Consider the following 17,324-nt stretch of genomic DNA (forward strand, 5'->3'; position numbering starts at 1 on the left):
GGGACTATTCTAGGAATGTCAACAGCTTCTGTTCGGAATAAAAATGCTGAATCCATCGCTCTCATAAATAACGATAGTGTGATTAGCTGCCATTCTGATGGCAGATAATGAAAGCAGAGCAGGCATTTGCTGCTTCGGGATTTCCGAAGATAGAGACAGATGGATGGGTGCCAGTGCCCTCATGGGGCGTCCACTCCATGCCAGGGTTTGAGTGCCACGAACTCCTCCGGCCCTCTCAGCAGACTCTCCTGGGTCATCACGGCTGTGCCTCATAACAGAGGAAGAAACTGTGGCCTGGGGATGTCACTGAGCCCGGGTTGATTGTCAGATGCCCACAGGTGAGACCGACACTCAGCTCCGTCCTGAGAGTGACTGACTCTGATGCTTGCCAACAGGCAGGGTTTTCACTTCCAGGAGTGCTCAGGGGAGAAAAAGTCAGGATTTTCAGAAGTCTGAGCCCCACTCCCGCCTGGTCTGTCCCAGGGTCCAGCAGGCAGGTCCTGAAGAATCTGCCACTTGAGTGAGACAAGAGCCCGTGGTCTTCATGTGTGTATTTGTCTCTTCGGGCTTCCCACGTGGCGCTAGTTGGAAAGAATCCACCAGCAATGCAAGAGATGTGTGTTCGATCCCTGGGTCGATCCAGCACGGTACAGGTGAGTCCACGAGAGAAGAGGGTAAGGACACAGTGTTCCTGGCAGAGGGAACAGCCATGGGTAAGGGCCCAGAGGTGGGAACCTCTTGATGAGTGCTGAAGGTAGTCTCACAAGGCTGGATGTCCACAAGGAGTTTGGAAGGAACCCAGAGGCCCAGGTTCTCTGCCCTGAGAGCAGATATTAACGAAGTCTCAGCGCATATTGAGCCAATATTGTGTGCAAGGCTCCTGGAGGGCAGTCCCCACGCCCACCGAGTGGGGAGTGGTGAGTACCTAAAGGGAGGCAGGAACAAGATCTTGGTGGGAATTGGAGCAGAAGGAATCCTACGCAGTTGGGTGAAAGTCAGACAAGATTCTTGGAGGTGGTGGCATTTGAGACTGCTAACCCTCAAGTAGAGTCTTGTTGAGTCGGGTGGAGAAGAGCTTGCAAATGGCAACCTGAGTAATTGGAGCATTTCCCACACACAAGAACAGGAGCTAGCTTTCCCCCAGCAATGTTGTCAGGTAGAAGCTATAGCTATTGTTATTTTAAAAAAATATTTCTTTCTTTATTTGGCTGCACCAGGTCTTGGCTTTCCCAGGTGGTGCTGGTGCTAAAGAGCCCACCTACCAATGCAGGTAGATGTAAGAGATGTGGTTCGATCCCTGGATCAGGAAGATCCGGTGGAGGAGAGAATGGCAACCCACTCCAGTATTCTTGCTTGGAGAATCCCATGGACAGAGGCGCCTGGTGGGCTACAGTCCTCGGGGCCACACAGAGTCAGACACGACTGAGCAACTCAGCACGCCCACACCAGCTCTTAGTTCCCACACCAGGGATCGAACCTGGGCCCCCTGCATTGGGAGTGTGGAGTACGGGGAAGTCCCTATAACTATCGTTATTATTCCCTTTCTATAGATGAGGAAACTCAAGCCCAGGAATGTGAGGTCATTTTCCAACGTCTGTCTAGCTCCACAGACTGCACATAACCCACAGACTGGACACTATGAAGAAATGTTATCAGGCCATGTCCTTAGGACAGTCTCTGTCTGTACCCAGCACAGCCTGCTCCTTACCTCTGGAGTGATGTCTATTTGGAAGCAGCAGTCTGTCAGAGTGTTTCTGTGTTGAGTTCAGCATGGTGAGACATGAACAAATGTTTGAATGTTCAGCAAAGAGGACCTGCCCTAGAGTGATTCAAGGGCAGGGTAACAAAATGATCTTCAGTTCAGTTCAGTCGCTCAGTCGTGTCTGACTCTTTGCAACCCCAAGGACTGCAGCACACCAGGCTTCCCTGTCCATCACCAACTCCTGGAGCTTGCTCACACTCCTGTCCATCAAGTTGGTGATGCCATCTAGTCATCTCATGCTCTGTCATCCCCTTCTCCTCCTGCTTTCAACCTTCCCCAGCATCAGGGTCTTTTCCAATAAGTTCTTTGAATCAGGTAGTCAAAGTTTTGGAGCTTCAGCTTCAGCATCAGCCCTTCCAATGAATATTCAGGATTGATTTCTTTTAAGATTGACTGGTATGATCTCCTTGCAGTCCAAGGGACTCTCAAGAGTCTTCTCCAACACCACAGTTCAAAAGCATCAGTTCTTCAGTGCTCAATCTTCTTTATGGTCCAACTCTCTCATCCATACACGACTACTGGAAAAACTATAGAGTTTACTAGACGGACCTTTGTCAGTAAAGTAATGTCTCTGCTTTTTAATATGCTGTCTAGGCATGTCGTAGCTTTTCTTCCAAGAAGCAAGCATCTTTTAATTTCATGGCTGCAGTCACCATCCACAGTGATACTGGAGCTGAAGAAAATTAATTCTGTCACTGTTTCCATTTTTTTCCCTATCTATTTTCCATGAAATGATGGGACTGGATGCTGTGATCTTAGTTTTTTTGAATGTTGAGTTTTAAGCCAGCTTTTTCACTCTCTTCCTTCACTTTCATCAAGAGGCTCTTTCGTTTCTTTAGGACCATAACAAAATGATCTTACGTCCCATTATCTCCCGCGAGGTTTATTGTAGTTTATCAAGTGGTTATGCACATTAATGTGCTGGCTCTTTTGCTAATGGAGGAATTTCTTGCATGGAGGGGGGTGTGGTTAAGGTAATAGCACCATTTCTGAAAACAAAACACAAAGCCTTGTTTCTCTACAGGGGATGTTTTCTTAGGTCAAAGAGAGGCTTCAGAGAAGCTGGTGGAGAATCTCCCTGTTGTCCAGGGAGACAGCGTCTGTTCTGAGCAGCTGAAGGGATCAGGGCGGGGGCCTGGGTGAGGCCTGGGGAACAAACTCAGGCATGGCCTTTCCTCCTAAGCCCCTCACCCCTTGCAGTGGCAGATTGTTACTATTGTTTGGTCACTCATGGACTGCGGCCCACCAAGAATCCTCCGTCCATAGGATTTCCCAGGCAAGAATACTGGAGTGGGTAGCCATTTCCTTCTCCAGGGAATCTTCCTGACCCAAGGATCAAAACTGCATCATCTCCTGCATTGGCAGGTGGATTCTTTACCACTGAGTCGCCAGGGAAGCCCAAGGAATGGTAGAGGGGAAGTGCAATCTCTTTAACTTACAGGTGAGGAAACTGGGGCTCAGAGAGGGGAAGGACTTGCCAAAGCACACACAGAGGGCTGGTGATAGATCTGAATATCCTGATCCCGCCCCCCCAAATCAGTCCTCTATCCACAGCATCACCCGTGACCTGACAATGGGTTGACCAGGGTGGCAGGAAAGCCCTGGCGGCAAGATTGATGAACTTAATGGCACAGAGTGCTCGCTTTGGAGGCTTGGATGGGGACTCCAGTTCTGTCCTTCTCCTCCGTGACTTTGGGCCACTGACTCTCTGAGCCTCTGTTCCCCCAGTTGTCAGTGATGAGCACGGAACAGTGCTCCAAAATACAGCTAGCGGTCATCACCTTCCTGGCTCTGCTCCCAGGTAGCCAAATGCTCGCAGGCAAGGTGCTTCTTCTCTCTGGACCTCAATTTTGCTGCTGTTGTTTAGTCGCTCAGTCATGTCTGACTCTCTGCGACCCCATGGACTGCAGCACTCCAGGCTTCCCTGTCCTCCCCCATCTCCTGGAGTTTTCTCAAACTCATGCTCATTGAGCCGGTGATGACATTCAACCATCTCATCCTCTGTTGTTCCCGTCTCCTCCTCCCTTCAGTCTTTTCCCAGCATCAGGGTCTTTTCCAATGAATTGGCTCTTCGCATCAGGTGGCCAGAGTCTTCGAGCTTCAGCTTCAGCATCAGCATCAGTTCCTGAATATTCAGGGTTGATTTCCTTTAGGGTTGACTGGTTTGAGCTCCTTGCAGTCTGAGGGACTCTTAAGAGTCTTCTCCAGCACACAATTCAAAAGCATCGGTTTTTGGTGCTCAGCTTCCTTTATGGTTCAACTCTCACATCTGTACATGACTACTGGGAAAAGCACAGCTTTGACCATACAAACCTCAATATACCCATTTCTAAAATAAAAGTGTTTGACTTGGTAATACCTCAAGGCCATCTCCAGTCTGCTGCCTTGCAAGACTATCACTCAGAGAACCACCCTGAGTCAAAGGAAGGGAGAGGACTACAGCAGCATATTAACAATAATCGTTTTAGCCGTGTGTTGAATGTCCACTGTTAGGTGCTGGTTCTCCCTTCATGTCAGGTCTACAATATTACCACCTCCTGGCCTCCCGGCTCCAGTCCTCTCTTCTTTAATCCACCATGCATACCTGGCCTGTCTCAGCCACCTTCAGCCCTACCTTACTCTCTGCTTTAGCACATGCAGTGGCTCCCCAGAGCCAGTGCCCGCCACAAGGCGAGGTCCACTTCCTCCACGTGGTGGTGAAGCCTTCCCTGCTCAGGCCCTGCCCTCTCTAATGGAATCTCGTACCAGCTGAGCTGGCTGCTTGTCCAGTCCTCCCCCGTGTCTCGTCTCAGAGGTGCTCAATGAACATTTGTTGACTGAATGAACACATGGGTGAAATGTTTCTCTAAATGAGGCTACGCAAACTTTAGTCATTTGCAGACCAGCCGCAAGAGTTTTGCAAAAATCTGTGCATTGTGTCTATTTTTATTTACTTAAGTACTTTCCTTTTTTAGATTAAATAAATGTATCTGAAAAGGAAACCGTACATCATACTGTAACTAGAAGATCAGTATTACTTGCCAGAAATAGGTCTCCACTAAAATAGATACAAGGACAGATGAGCCCTGTGTTCAGTTCTAACTAGATATTGCTGTCTACCAGGGCTGCAGGCCTAGGGCTTCTCTCTCTCTCTGTTAACATGGGATGGCTCAGAACCGCAAGAGGTGTTTGAGACAAAGGAGCACCATCTTGAGACTTGCCCATGGACAGCAATCACAAGGATGTTACAGGGGACGAAGATAGAAGAGCCCTTTCAGGCCAAGTTATTTCATGCCAATGAAAATTATCCTAACTACTGCAAGTGGTTGCCGCCCACATTTTGGGAACTCTGCTAACAGAACCCATGCCTCTAGCCCACAAGGGCTGCATGTGAATTCTCTGGAAGACTTCAACTGGGCTTTTAGGAAGGACCCGGAGATGATGCCTTGGCCATTTCAATTTTATAGTATGGGGTCCTTTATCTGAAGCCGCCCCTGCACAGCAGACAGACAGTCCTCAGAACTCCACTGAGATAAGAGTTTGTTGTCTGAAGCCATCTGCCCGGCAGAATAATGAGTTCCCCATCACTGGAGAGGTGCAGACAGATGCTAGACAGTTATGGGCAGGTGGGGTGGGAAGGGGAGGCAGGGAACAGGGGGTGTGATGGAGATAATTCAAGCATCAGATGGCCAGTCTATGAAACTGACCTGACAGCCAGACAGACTTTCCTTTCGTAAGTAGGCAAAACACATTTAGAGCAATGAAAATAAAGGTGAGGTAACTTCTGAACAGAAACACAGAAGCAAAGAGAGATGATTGTAAGACAGACTTGAAGGAAGAAGGGGGAGTGGAAATGGTTATTATAATTCGTTTCTATTGGTAATGTTTCCTGTTTCTCAATCTGGCACTGGATTCTTAGGGACTATTTTGGTTTTAAGCAACATAAACTGAACTCAAACCTGCATAAATGACAAAAAAAAAAAAGGAACTTAATGAGATTTAAATAATAAAACTGTCTTCGGGCACAGCTGTGTCCAGGGACAGACAATAATCATCAGTTCTGTCACTTCCCCATCTCTCAGTTCTGCCTTCCTCTGTGTTGGCTCCCCTTTCAGACATGACCTGCTCAGTTCAGATCAGTTTAGTAAATTGCTCAGTCGTGTCCAACTCTGTGACCCCATGAACTGCAGCACTCCAGGCTTCCCTGTCCATCACCAACTCCTGGAGCTTGCTCAAACTCATGTCAGTTGAGTCAGTGATGCCATCCAACCATCTCATCCTCTATCATCCCCTTCTCCTCCTGCCCTCAATCTTTTCCAGCATCAGGGTCTTTTCCAATGAGTCAGTTCTTTGCATCAGGTGGCCAAAGTATTGGAGCTTCAGCATCAGTCCTTCCAATGAATATTCAGGACTGATTTCCTTCAGAATGGACTAGTTTGATCTTCTTGCAGTCCCAAGGGACTCTCAAGAGTCTTCTCCAGCACCACAGTTCAAAAGCATCAATTCTTTAGCGCTCATGACCTGCTCAAGGAATGACAAAACTGGCTGCCAGCAGCTCCAGGCTTAGGAACTGTGGTTGTTGTTGTTTAGTCACTCAGTCATGTCTGACTCTTGCAACCCCATGAACTGTAGCCCGCCAGGCTCCTCTGTCTACAGAATTCTCCAGGCAAGTATACTGGAGTGGGTTGCCATTTCCTAATCCAGGGAATCTTCCTGACCCAGAGATTGAATCTGCACCTCCTACATTGGCAGGCGGGCTATTTACCACTGAGCCACCAGGGAAGCCCCCACAATGTCCGAGCTCTTTCCAAATCTGAGGTCAGCAGCCCCTCGTGGCCACCTGGCAGCTCAGGGGTGCTCAGGAGGGGCTCGGCGAAGGCTTTTCCTGAGGTCCTGGCAGTGGGCTGGGGCTGGCTTATGGGTGGGCATGAGTCCTTGGCCAGGAGAACGTGGCCCTTGGGCCTGGGCAGCTGCTCTGGGTGGGCCCCCCACCCCGCCCCCCGTGAGCGATCAGCCACACACATTTCTTAAGTTCAGTCTGCCTGAAGGTTGCTTCCCCAGGCCTGGAAGAAATCAGTGTGTGAACAAGATTGCTGGAGGCTGAGACCTCGGACAGCTCTCCAGTCAGATGCTATGAGGAAGCCCACGCCACCAGCCACTGGGTGGACGCACTCATGTGCTTTGAGAATTTGAGGGAGCCCTCAACTGGTTTTAACCTGTGCCCGCAAGCTGCACAGACCCTTAGACTGTGAGGCAAGCAGAAGTAACGCCATGGCAGGCAGCTTAGATTAGGAGTAGGCCTTCCTACTTCTGGGTGGTAAGATTATCAGGCCACCTGGATACAACCAATCAGCTTAACACTGACCGCTGTTTGCCAAATAGGAACGGGGCGGAAACCCCCGGGAAAGTCCCGCGCGTGTGAAAGTTTTGAGTGTGTTTGACCAATGAAATTGCTTTGCAAACTTGTAACCAATCCACTTAAACCAACTACCAACGGCGTGTGCTCACCCTATAAATTTGTGTAACAGCTTGTGCTCGGGGCTCTCTGACCCCGCACCACTGCGTTGGATGCAGCAGGAGCCCTGACTCGAGTCAGCAATAAACTTCCCTTTTTTGCGAGTTGCATTGTCTTGGAGGCCTTCTCTCTTCCCGCTCGGGGATTCGGACATCGGGCATAACAAGATGTCACTCAGCACCAGGGCCCTGGCCAGGCCCCGGTCACCCCCAGACAGGCCCTCCTTCCTGCTATGGCTGTCGGCTTCCTCCTCCCAGGGCCGGTTTGTGGAGCAGGAGCCCAGCCTCTCAGCTCCCCTCCTGCCTCGAGGCCCCTCGAGGACATCCAAGGATTCTGTGGTGGAGATCAAACTTCTGGCCGACAGTCCTTTTAGACAAAGTCCCAGGAAGAATTATCAACCCAGGATCCATCACATGTTCCCCCCAGTGAGGTTGGGGTGATGTGCGATGACTGTGCCCAGGTCACATGCTATCTCTGAAAGGAGGAAACCCCATCCAACCTGATGAACACGAATGAAGGAGGGGAGGTCCCCAAATCAAAACCGAGGTGCTGTCACCCAAACTGAAATGAATGTCAGGCAAGAAAAAAACAGCTTCTGTTTTTGCTACCCTCATAACCTCACTCCAATCTGTGCCCTGCGTTTCCATCCAGACAGCATCTGTCCATCCTTTGGCCCTTGGTTCAAATGGCATTTCCTTGAGGAAACCTTTCCCAAACATCCCAAGCAGGACTGGGATGGATTCAGGTTGGATCCCAACCTGAATGTGCGTTCCTGGCAGAGCTTGTCCGCCTGGGCTTGTGTGCTTATTTGACAGTAGCCTGTCTCCCACCCTCAATCAGGACCACCTAGGGGTCTGTGACCTGTCTTGTTCCCCATACTGTCTCCAGGGCTCAGAACAGTGCCTGGCAAGCAGGAGGAGTTCAATAGACACTGAAGTACAGGTGAAGGTCATAGCATGGGAGCTGGTGACCAGTGATGGGGGAGGATGGACCAGTCAAGGAAGATATCAGGATTCCATGCTTGTGGGTGAGAATGGGGGAAAGAGGCAGGAGCAGTTAGGGTCACCTTTAGGAGACCCCACAATGGATGATAGGCTTGCATGCGTGTTAAGTCGCTAAGTCGTGTCCAACTCTTTGTGACCCCATGGACTGTAGCCCACCAGGCTTCTCTGTCCATGGGATTCTCCAGGCACGAATACTGGAGTGGGGTCACCACGTCCTTCTCCAGGGGATCTGCCCCACCCAGGGATGGAACCTGCATCTTCTGCAGCTCCAGCATTGCAGGCGGATTCTTAGCCGCTGAGCCACCTGGAGAGCCCATGGATGATGGGGGTGGGGGTGAAAGTGGGGTGGGGGATGGCAAGTCTATTGGCAAATGCCAGCCCTGGGGGGAGGAGATCCTTTCTGTGAGTCCTTGGGGAACCTGGAGGGAAGGGCAGTCGCGGCCCCATTACCAGGAGTCTTTGTGAAAGGAGTCGAGGGGAAGGGAGGGAGGCCTCAGGCATGGGGTGAGCATTGACTGGGAAAGAGGGGTCTCTGGGGAGGGCCTCTCAAACCCTAAGACCTGGAAGGAGGGTGGGCGTGCTCAGCTCCCATCCCTGGGTGTTGCTCCAGGCTGTGTTTCCATTCTTAATCATCTGTGTATCCATCTGTCCATCCACACACTGAGCCAGTTGTGTCTCCACCACCGCCCCATGGCAGCAGGCAGGAAGTCCTCCCCAAGCCGCATCTCCCTGCCAGGTGCACGCATCTAGCCTGGGACCCACAGCCTGGGCGCTCCAGCTCAAAAACTTCCCGGGGTCAGCAGGCATGGGGGGCGGGGGGAGCAGCCCCTGGGAGCAGAGCAGAGAGGGGGCAGGGGCTCACACTCCATCCACCCCCCAAGGGGGCCTGGCGACCTACGGGGAGAGAAGAAGGTGACAGAGAAGAGAGACCGAAACAAACCAACAGAAGCAGGTCGGCAGGGCTGGAAGGAAAAAAGCCCCGAGGGAAATCCTTATGGCAAAGGAAGGGACGCAGAGACCCAGACAGCCGGGCCGAGCCGGGGAAGAGCCCACCAGACGGAAGGCGAAGGAAGAAGGAGCGGGAGGCGGGGAGGGGGGAGAGGGGAGCGGGCGAGGCGGACGGGGCGGGGCCGAGAAGAGAAAAGGAAAGGAGAGGACAAGGCGGAGACAGGGGGGGGGGAGAGAGGAACGGGAAGCGGGAAACGGGAGAGGGGAGGCCAGGAGGGGAAGGACGGGGGTGGGACCAGGGGGCCGGGGGGCGGGGCGGCCTGGCGGCGCCCCTCCCCGGGCTGGGCGGGCTCCCGCGCCCCGGCCCCGCCCCCGCGCTCCCCGCCCCTCTCCCCCCAGCGTCCCTGCGCCCGCCCTCGGAAGACCGAGCGCGCGGCGAGGTTGCGGGCGAGAATCGCCGAGCGGAGGAACGGAGGAGCCGGGGAGCGCAGCGCGGCCCCAGCGGGGAGCGGCCCCGCGCCCGGAGCGCACCGGAGCGGCCGAGCTGCCCGCGCAGCGCCCGCCGCGGGCAGCGCAGCCCCGGCCGCAGGTAGGAGAAGGGCGGCCGGCGTCGGGGCGCCGAGTCCGGGACGGCCGGACGGCGAGGCCGGGCGCCCAGAGCCGCCGCCGCGGGCCGGGCGGGTTGGGGTCGGGCTCGCCGAGTTTCCAGCCCCCCGCGCCTCGCCCAGCCTCGGGCCCACAGGAAGGAGCCCGAGGCGCAGCTCCGACAGTCGACGCGCACCCGGGCCATCCCTCTGGGACGTGCGAGGGGGCCGAGGGAGCACGCACGAGGGTCGCCAAAATCTCCGGCTCTTTTCCAAGGGGTCACGGGCCCCTTGCCTCCCCTCCCCCGCCCCCCGCAAGCTGGCGCTAAATTCTGCAGGAGCCGTCGAAGCGCCCCGTTCACCCGCATCACCCCCAGGGGATGGCGGGGGACCCGGGATGGAATGATAACGTTTGGCGAGCCGTGCGCCACTGCTCGCGGGGTCAGCTGCGCCGAGGTCGGGCTGTGCCCCTCTTCTGTTCCCTGCGGGCTCCGGGGACCAGGCGACTGGGGAATGGGACATCTCCTTTCTGTCTTCGGCAGCTTAGGCTCTCAAGAAACGTTGGCTAGAAAGTACACCGCAGCTTGGGCTTGAGCTGAGCGCACGGAAGTCCGCGCCGCTCTCTCCGAGCGATGTAGGATTGGTTGGGGGCGGGGGGTCCCTAGAAGGTTTGAAGACTGTGTCTGTCTTCTTGCCTTACAACCTGACATTTATTTTCTGGACACTGGAGAAAGAGGCGACCCTGCCACCCCCGGGACAATGACGATGTCTCCATGGGGCGTCCTCTTGTACCCACACGTCCCTATGGCTGGCATCCACAGATGTTCTAGCTTAGCTTGCTTTTTGAATAAGGAACCCAGACCCAGCAGCCCCATACGGAGGCTCTGAGCTGATCTCTCCAAACAGGCGTGAATCCTGGGGAGAAAATTGGGATTTTAAAAGCCCAGTTATAATGCCCAGTGTCTGCCTGATGTGGGGCTTGAGCTCTCTGCCCTGTCCCAGGAAGCTCAGCCTCGTCTTCATGAAGAACTGGGGAGGGGGGCACTGAATAAAATGGCTCCTGAGCTTTGGTGACACCCCCAAGTCAGGCTAAGTCAGCGGACTCTGGGGGCAGTCCTGATTTGTGATGGGCACGGTGGGTGTTGGGTGAGAGAGGGGAGTGTTGGGTGTTGGATATGGCCTAGATTCTCTCGTTGGCAACTTTGGAGGAAATGCATTCATAAGAGAGCGTGAAATGCAGTACCCCAACTCCGAAATTCCAGAACAAAGAATGTCAGTGGGAACCGCAGGCGTGTGTCTTCTGCCTCTTGGCGGTCTGTGTGAAGGGTCGACCCAGCCCCTGCCCTCGTCCTGGCAGAGCAGCCCCAGACCCCCCACCCCAAAGGCGAGGAGGGTGCAGGTCCCTGGACAAGTGAGAGGGACCTTTTCCCAGGGCGATGGGGCAAAATGGCCGAGCCTCCCTTGAGCCTCAGGAAGAAACTGTTAGGCAGGCTGCAAACAAAGAAACTGCTCTCTATCCAGCCAAGCGCTGGCTCAATGGCCAGCCCTTAGAGGACGAACCATGAGTCCCCGGCAGCGGGAGGAAACCCAGCTTGTCTGGCGGGGCATCTGTAGCGTGGGGCGATCCTTGAGAATTACAGGAGAGAGGCGGCTGCTGCCGGGGAGAAGCGGGAACCGTCTCTGCTGACACTCTGCCTGTTCAGTCCCGGGCTGGAGGCTCGGTGAGAAGCCGGTTCCCCCAGGATCTCAGGATGGGGCTGGGAGGGGGCGTCTAGAGGCCAAGTAGGAGGAAACGCGGAGGGTAAAGACTAGGAAGGAGCAGGTCCCTCAAAGCTGAAAGAAGCACAATTGCTTCGTCTGTCCCTGGTTCTCACATGCATGGCGACCCGGAGCTCCAAATGCTGTGAATGTTTTTACCGATCACCCAGGACCTTGCAGGCGCTCAGTAAGGATCTTAGAATAAAGCCAGCACAGATGGAAGGTGAGGACAGGGCGAGCATGGACCTCCCTGCATCGTTGAGCAGGAAGGCTATGAAATACAGCCTCTGAGGCCACAGCCAGGAGCGAACCCTGGATGAATGGGCTTTGAGCAGGGCTGAGGCCGCTTTCCGCAGGTGACCTTGGGCAAGCTCTCGTCCACATGGGGAGGTGGGGACGGAGTATTGAAAGCTGCCGTGTCCCCAGCTTGTGATTCCTACAGTGACCTTGTGCAGCAGGTACTGTCCTGACCCCCCAGTTCAGAGGTGAGGAACCTGTGGGACAGAAAGGGAACGTGACTTGCCCAAGGTCACACAGCCAGGAGGAGGTGGGGCAGAGGTTTGAACCCCACTCTTCTGACTTCCAGGCCAATGCTTTATCCCCTTGATAGGTCTTTGGGCCTTGCTTTTACCTCCACGAAGCAAGGTGGTGGGCCAATGGTCAGGATGACTGACAGTGAGGCCCCTCTGGGCCACCCTCCAAGCAGTGGCTGCTGCCCTGCCTTCCCAGCATATGCTGAGAGCATCTTTCAGTAAAGCACAGCGTCGAGCGGCTTCTTGCCTTCACATAAAGACGCTATTCCCGCACTTGGCTATGAGCTCAGTAGCTGAGATAGAGATGTCCCAAGTCACTTGGAATTTAGAAATGTCTTTTTGTCCCCTGCGGTGTGTGGATCACAAGCCAAGCATCAACCCCAGTTGATTAATCCTTGCCTGCTGCCTCCAGCCCCGCAGCATCCCAAAGTCCACCTGCTTTGTCTTGAGAGCAGTGGGGTGGTACCCAAGCCCCTACGTGTCACCTAGCCTGAGGCAGGCCTAGCACTTCTTCCCTTTGATCACCTGAACCCCAGGTGGAGACAGAGAAGTGTCTGCTGCCCTTTTCCTGTGTCAGGACTGCCCTTTCCATTCAGCCAGGCCAAGCTGCTCGAACGGTGGGCAGAGCACACCTGCCATGATAAAAGCAAGCTTGAATTGACAACAACTGCAAAGAGCAACAGCCCCCCCTGCCCCCAGCAAGAACATCATCAGATGCTCAGCCGCTGCTCTGTGGCATTCCCCGGCGCCAGCTCCCCATATGAGCCCAGAACCAGGGTGGGGGGTGCACTCTGCACCACCCATTCTCTGGAAGGTGGTGGGAAAGAGCATGGTACTTGAGAGGGGGAAATGCTGGGAGGCCCGATGTGGACCCCAAGATAGGGCTTCCCAGGAAATGTGCCTCTGTGAGCCTTACAAACATCCAGCATCTTTACTCCGAGCTCACCTGAGGGCCTCCGGAGCAGAGGTAGAGATGGAGTGAGCGGGGAGCCGGCTAAAAGTGGAGACAGGGTTGCCTGGCATGGACCGTAGGTGTGAACACAAGCTGTGATATTTCAGCGCAGACTTGGATTCAGTCATAAACAGGAAAAAAAAAAAAAACTCTACGAAATGTGGTCCCAGTGATAGTCTCATCAATAACAGTCACAGCTAAGAGTTAGTGCGAGCTGGTGATATGCCAGGGGGCTGCGCTGTGTGCCTTCCTGATAGGACTGTGTCTCATTTCCACAAAACCCCGTGAGCTCCATGGTGGAATTGTCCCCGGACCGATGAGGAAACTGAGATGGAGAGAAGGGACGGCACCAGCTGCAAGACCGCTGGGCTAGGAGCTGGCCCAGGAGCCCAGGTGCAGCCACGTGGCGCTGACGCCTCTGCCACGAAGGCCTTGGCCCCGATCGTGTGGCCAGGGCCGCGACACCCTGTTTAAGGAGCTGCCCGTTAGGAAACACCTTGCAGTTCATCCCATCAATTGAGCTTTGCCCCAGCTTAGGAGGCCGGTAGTGTGATAGCTGCTATTTGCCAGCTGGGCAGGTTGAGGTACAGAGAGATGAATTTGTGCCCAAGGTCCCTTGGCTGCTAAGTGGCGGGACTGGGGTTCGTGCCCAGGGGTCCCCGTATTATACCGCGGATTTGTGGCCTGTGCTTTAGATTCACTTAAAGCTGGTGTTGATATTGTGCACCCAGCCACATTGCCCTAACTCTCAGGTGCCCCTCCACCCCAACTTGTCACCACCCTCTTGCTGCTCTGGAAGTCACCGGGAGCAGCCAAGGAAGCCATCAGTTCTGTTTACCGTGATCTGACGTGACACCAAAGTGGCATGCGATTTGATGCGAGCTGCCTGCAGCGAATGGCCTTCTATTTTTACATTTCTGACAAATTGGAAATTACAAGGAGGCCAGGTCTTGGCAGAGCGATTGGCTGGAGCCCTGTGCAGGCAGGGGGTTGTGCAGCTAGGTGGAACGGGCTACATTAGGGTGTCAGGAGCCCTCCTGGCTGCAGAAGAGGGTCCCCAGCTTCCGGGGCCGGATGGCATTGTGGCAGGCGGGCCGGGCTGGAGGGTGCACGCATGAGCTGCTGCTTTGGACAGTGGCCTGCCGCTCCGCCCACCTGTCAGCCGCTCGGTGTCTGCGAGATCGGTGTCGCCTGCCAGCTCTGGAGACAACTGCGTTCTGGCCAGAGGGACATTCAAGGTCAGAGATGCCCTGAAAGACAGTGACAGCAGGTTGCTTTCATGGCCTTATTGTTTGGTGAGGAGGTTCTGTGCAGGGAGAAGGCAGTGGCCACAAGGAGGGTGAGCAATGACATTTGGTGTCAGGATTGCGGTCTTCTGGAACTTCGTCCTGATAGCAATTCTCTCAGTCATCAGAGCAACACTTTACAGTGTACGAAAAGAAAGAAAAAAAAGCTCTTGTAGTGGTCTTTCTTTTGCTCCTGTCTGAAGTATTCCAGGGGAAGAAAATAGGGTCCCTGACAGAGAAGAGTCCTCTGTCCAACAAAAAGAGGCATTTGCTATAAGTGACTTTTCTCAGAAAGCCCTTATCAGAATGACCTTGACTCAGATGCACCCTCTTTGCACACGTGTGAAATACGCACACACTTAATGCTTACACAGATGTGCATGGAGTGGTTTCTGTTGATGTTTGCATCAGCTGGGAACTCCAGGGGAAAGTAATATTACTATTGTTTCCATTTTTATCTATCTCCACTTTTTGGATGGGGAAACAGGGGCTCAGCAAGCCCTGCACCCCGTCAGCCTGACCTCTGGTTTCCCAGTTGAGGGGCGTCACCTTTCCTAAGCCCGAATCCCAGTTCATCAGGGAGCCGCTTGGAAGGAACCTCTGTGGGAGGCAGGTCACAGCACCGGGGTCAAGCCTGCCGGACAGCGTGGAAAGGCGCGGCGTGAGGTTTTGGAGGAAAGGGCCCCAGATCCTGTTCTTGCCTGCCCTGAGCTCTGGCCCGCCGCTGACACGTCCTCCGTTGTGTCCAGATTGGGGTCTGAAGTGTGCTCGTTTGGCCGGGGCACCTGAGTGGTGGTGCCTGGGGACAAGAAGGATGCTTGCTGTCAGACGCACGGGCACAGCAGTGCTCATCTACACGGATCTGAGCCCCAGGGGCCCCGTGAGACCATCCAGAAGGATCTGAGGGCCTTGGTAGGCTGGAAAGTTGTGGGCAGGTGTTTGCACGTGAGCCTTGAGGTGGTTTGGGACCTGCCGTGGGGCTCAGAGTTCTGCCCGACCAAGAGGGAGGGGAAGGGGTGGGTAGGGGATGGAAACCACTTGTCCTGGACATTATCCACTTCCCCTCTGCCCTCGGACTGCTGCCTGTGCTGAAGGTGGTTGTGGAATAGGATGAGGTCTGGGGGAGGCCAGGGGAACTTGGGGGTTTGACACGTCCCCTGGCTGCGTGGCCAGCCCGACCCTGACCAGCGAGGCTGGAGCACTTCCCGGGCATCGATTGTGGGCTGCCCGAGGTGGTGAGAACAGTGCCAGGGGACCAGCGGTGCCATCCCTATCGGCCGGAGGACGACCCCAAGGCCGATGGAGGTGGGGTTGCTCCGCCCGAGTTACACTGCAGAGTTCAAGCCCAGGTCTTGCTGGCGCCGGCCCCCTGTGCTTTCCCATGCCACCTGCTGCCTCCGGGGAGCACCCGGGTGGGATCGTCGTGGGGGGAGCCGACACGAAAGTGACCACGGCCAGAGGCAGCCGCTTCCCATGTGCTGTGTGCTCTCCGTCCTGCGTCCGGCCCTCGTGGCCACCCGAGCCTCGAGCCTCTTAGCGCTCCTGTTGGCTGTCTCCAGAGCGTGTGGTCAGGGACTCACCTGCAGTTTTTGTAAGTGGGCTTGGGCATGGGGAAGAAGTAGTCTTCCTGAAGGAATCTGAATGCACTCGCTGTATTGCACGGACACGCTTTTAACAGGTTGGCTCTGCGCCGTGCCACCAAGTCATCAGACACGTAGGAGACCCAGTTTTGAGCTCCGACTTTTGATGCAGGCACCAAGCCCAGTATTTCATAAGCCATGTTCCGGGATCCTCAGTAGGTGACCGAGCCCGGGGCGCTCTCCTGGTTGCCCAGGTTGCTCCGTCCTGCCGACGGACACCTGAGGCCTGGGCTTGTATAGACCCCAGGAAGTGGGGGGGAGCGCCACCTCCCTTGTGGGCTCCCTGGGAGCCTGGGGAATGGTGGGCTGGGTCCTTCCCCAATCTGGTGCTTCCCCTTTCTCTGCCCATGAAGCCAAAGGCTTTGGATGGGACACATCGATTGGCCGCTCCGTGCGCCTGGTGCCAGCTCTCCGAGCGGGGAAAAGGCAGGCTGCATGCCCCACTTCCTCCTCCATTTCCCCCATGACAGCCTCCCTGAGACTAATGACTGGGAATGTAAGGGCCCTTTCTCCAAATGGCAGAGAATGCCGCTAATGACAGAGCAGATGCAGCACTGTTAATTATGCCGCGGGTATTAAATGAAAACGCCAGCCCCAGAGGAGTTAAATAGCGCCACTGGGCTGGCAGCAGCCGTGCCTGAAAGCAGTGCCATCAGCCTGTGCCAAGGCAGAGCTGCCCCCTCCCCAGCCTGCAGCCAGCCGGGAGTCACAAAGCCCCTGGTCACACCGGCCCCCCTCCCCAGCATGGGGTCCGCAGCGGGTCCTTGGAGCTGAGACGTTGGTGGCTGCTCTGGGAGATTTTCTTAGAGGCCTTTGGGGAGGGGGGTGGTCAGAGGCCGATGTGGGCCAACAACGGGACCAAATAAAGCTTTGGGCACCTACTGTGTGCCAGGCCCTACTGTGGGTCATGCAGATAAGCCAGGAGCAGAAACACTGTCTTCTGGGGTCTGCAGTGCCCCACGTAGTCGGGGACACAGAACAAGTACTTAGTTCTTGCTTTTGATTGTTTCTGTGACTGCTTGAGGGGGAGCCAGAAGCCACACAGGTGGGGGCCGGAGCTGGCCCGTCGTGGGCTGAATGGGGTAGAAGGGCAAGGCAGGGGGACTGGCTCGCTTCCTGGGCACCACCAGCCTAGCCTTTCCGGGAGCAGGGCTTCTCACTTGCTGGTGCTCATGGGCTCCTTTGCCTCCGTTTGTACATCTGCAAACTGGGTTTGGAGCTTCCCACGTGGCTCAGTGGTAAAGAACCCACTTGCCAATTCAGGAGACGCAGGCTCGATCCCTGGCTTGGGAGAGTCCCCTGGAGGAGGGCATGGCAACCCTCTCCAGTATTCTTGGCTAGAAAACCCCATGGACAGAGGAGC

General features: G+C 55.0%; 1 protein-coding gene across 1 annotated transcript in view; it reads left to right on the plus strand.

Annotated features, from left to right (window-relative positions):
• Positions 1–9,620: 9,620 nt before the first annotated feature.
• The window catches only part of SLC6A1 (solute carrier family 6 member 1), a 39,670-nt gene continuing 31,966 nt past the window's right edge, over positions 9,621–17,324 (plus strand). The window contains exon 1 of the mRNA XM_043886568.1: positions 9,621–9,797. The gene's annotated coding sequence lies outside the window, so the exon portion shown is untranslated. The remainder of the gene's footprint in view (positions 9,798–17,324) is intronic.

Source organism: Cervus elaphus, chromosome 24 (genome assembly GCF_910594005.1).
Source record: "Cervus elaphus chromosome 24, mCerEla1.1, whole genome shotgun sequence".
In the NCBI taxonomy this organism is placed as follows: domain Eukaryota; kingdom Metazoa; phylum Chordata; class Mammalia; order Artiodactyla; family Cervidae; genus Cervus; species Cervus elaphus.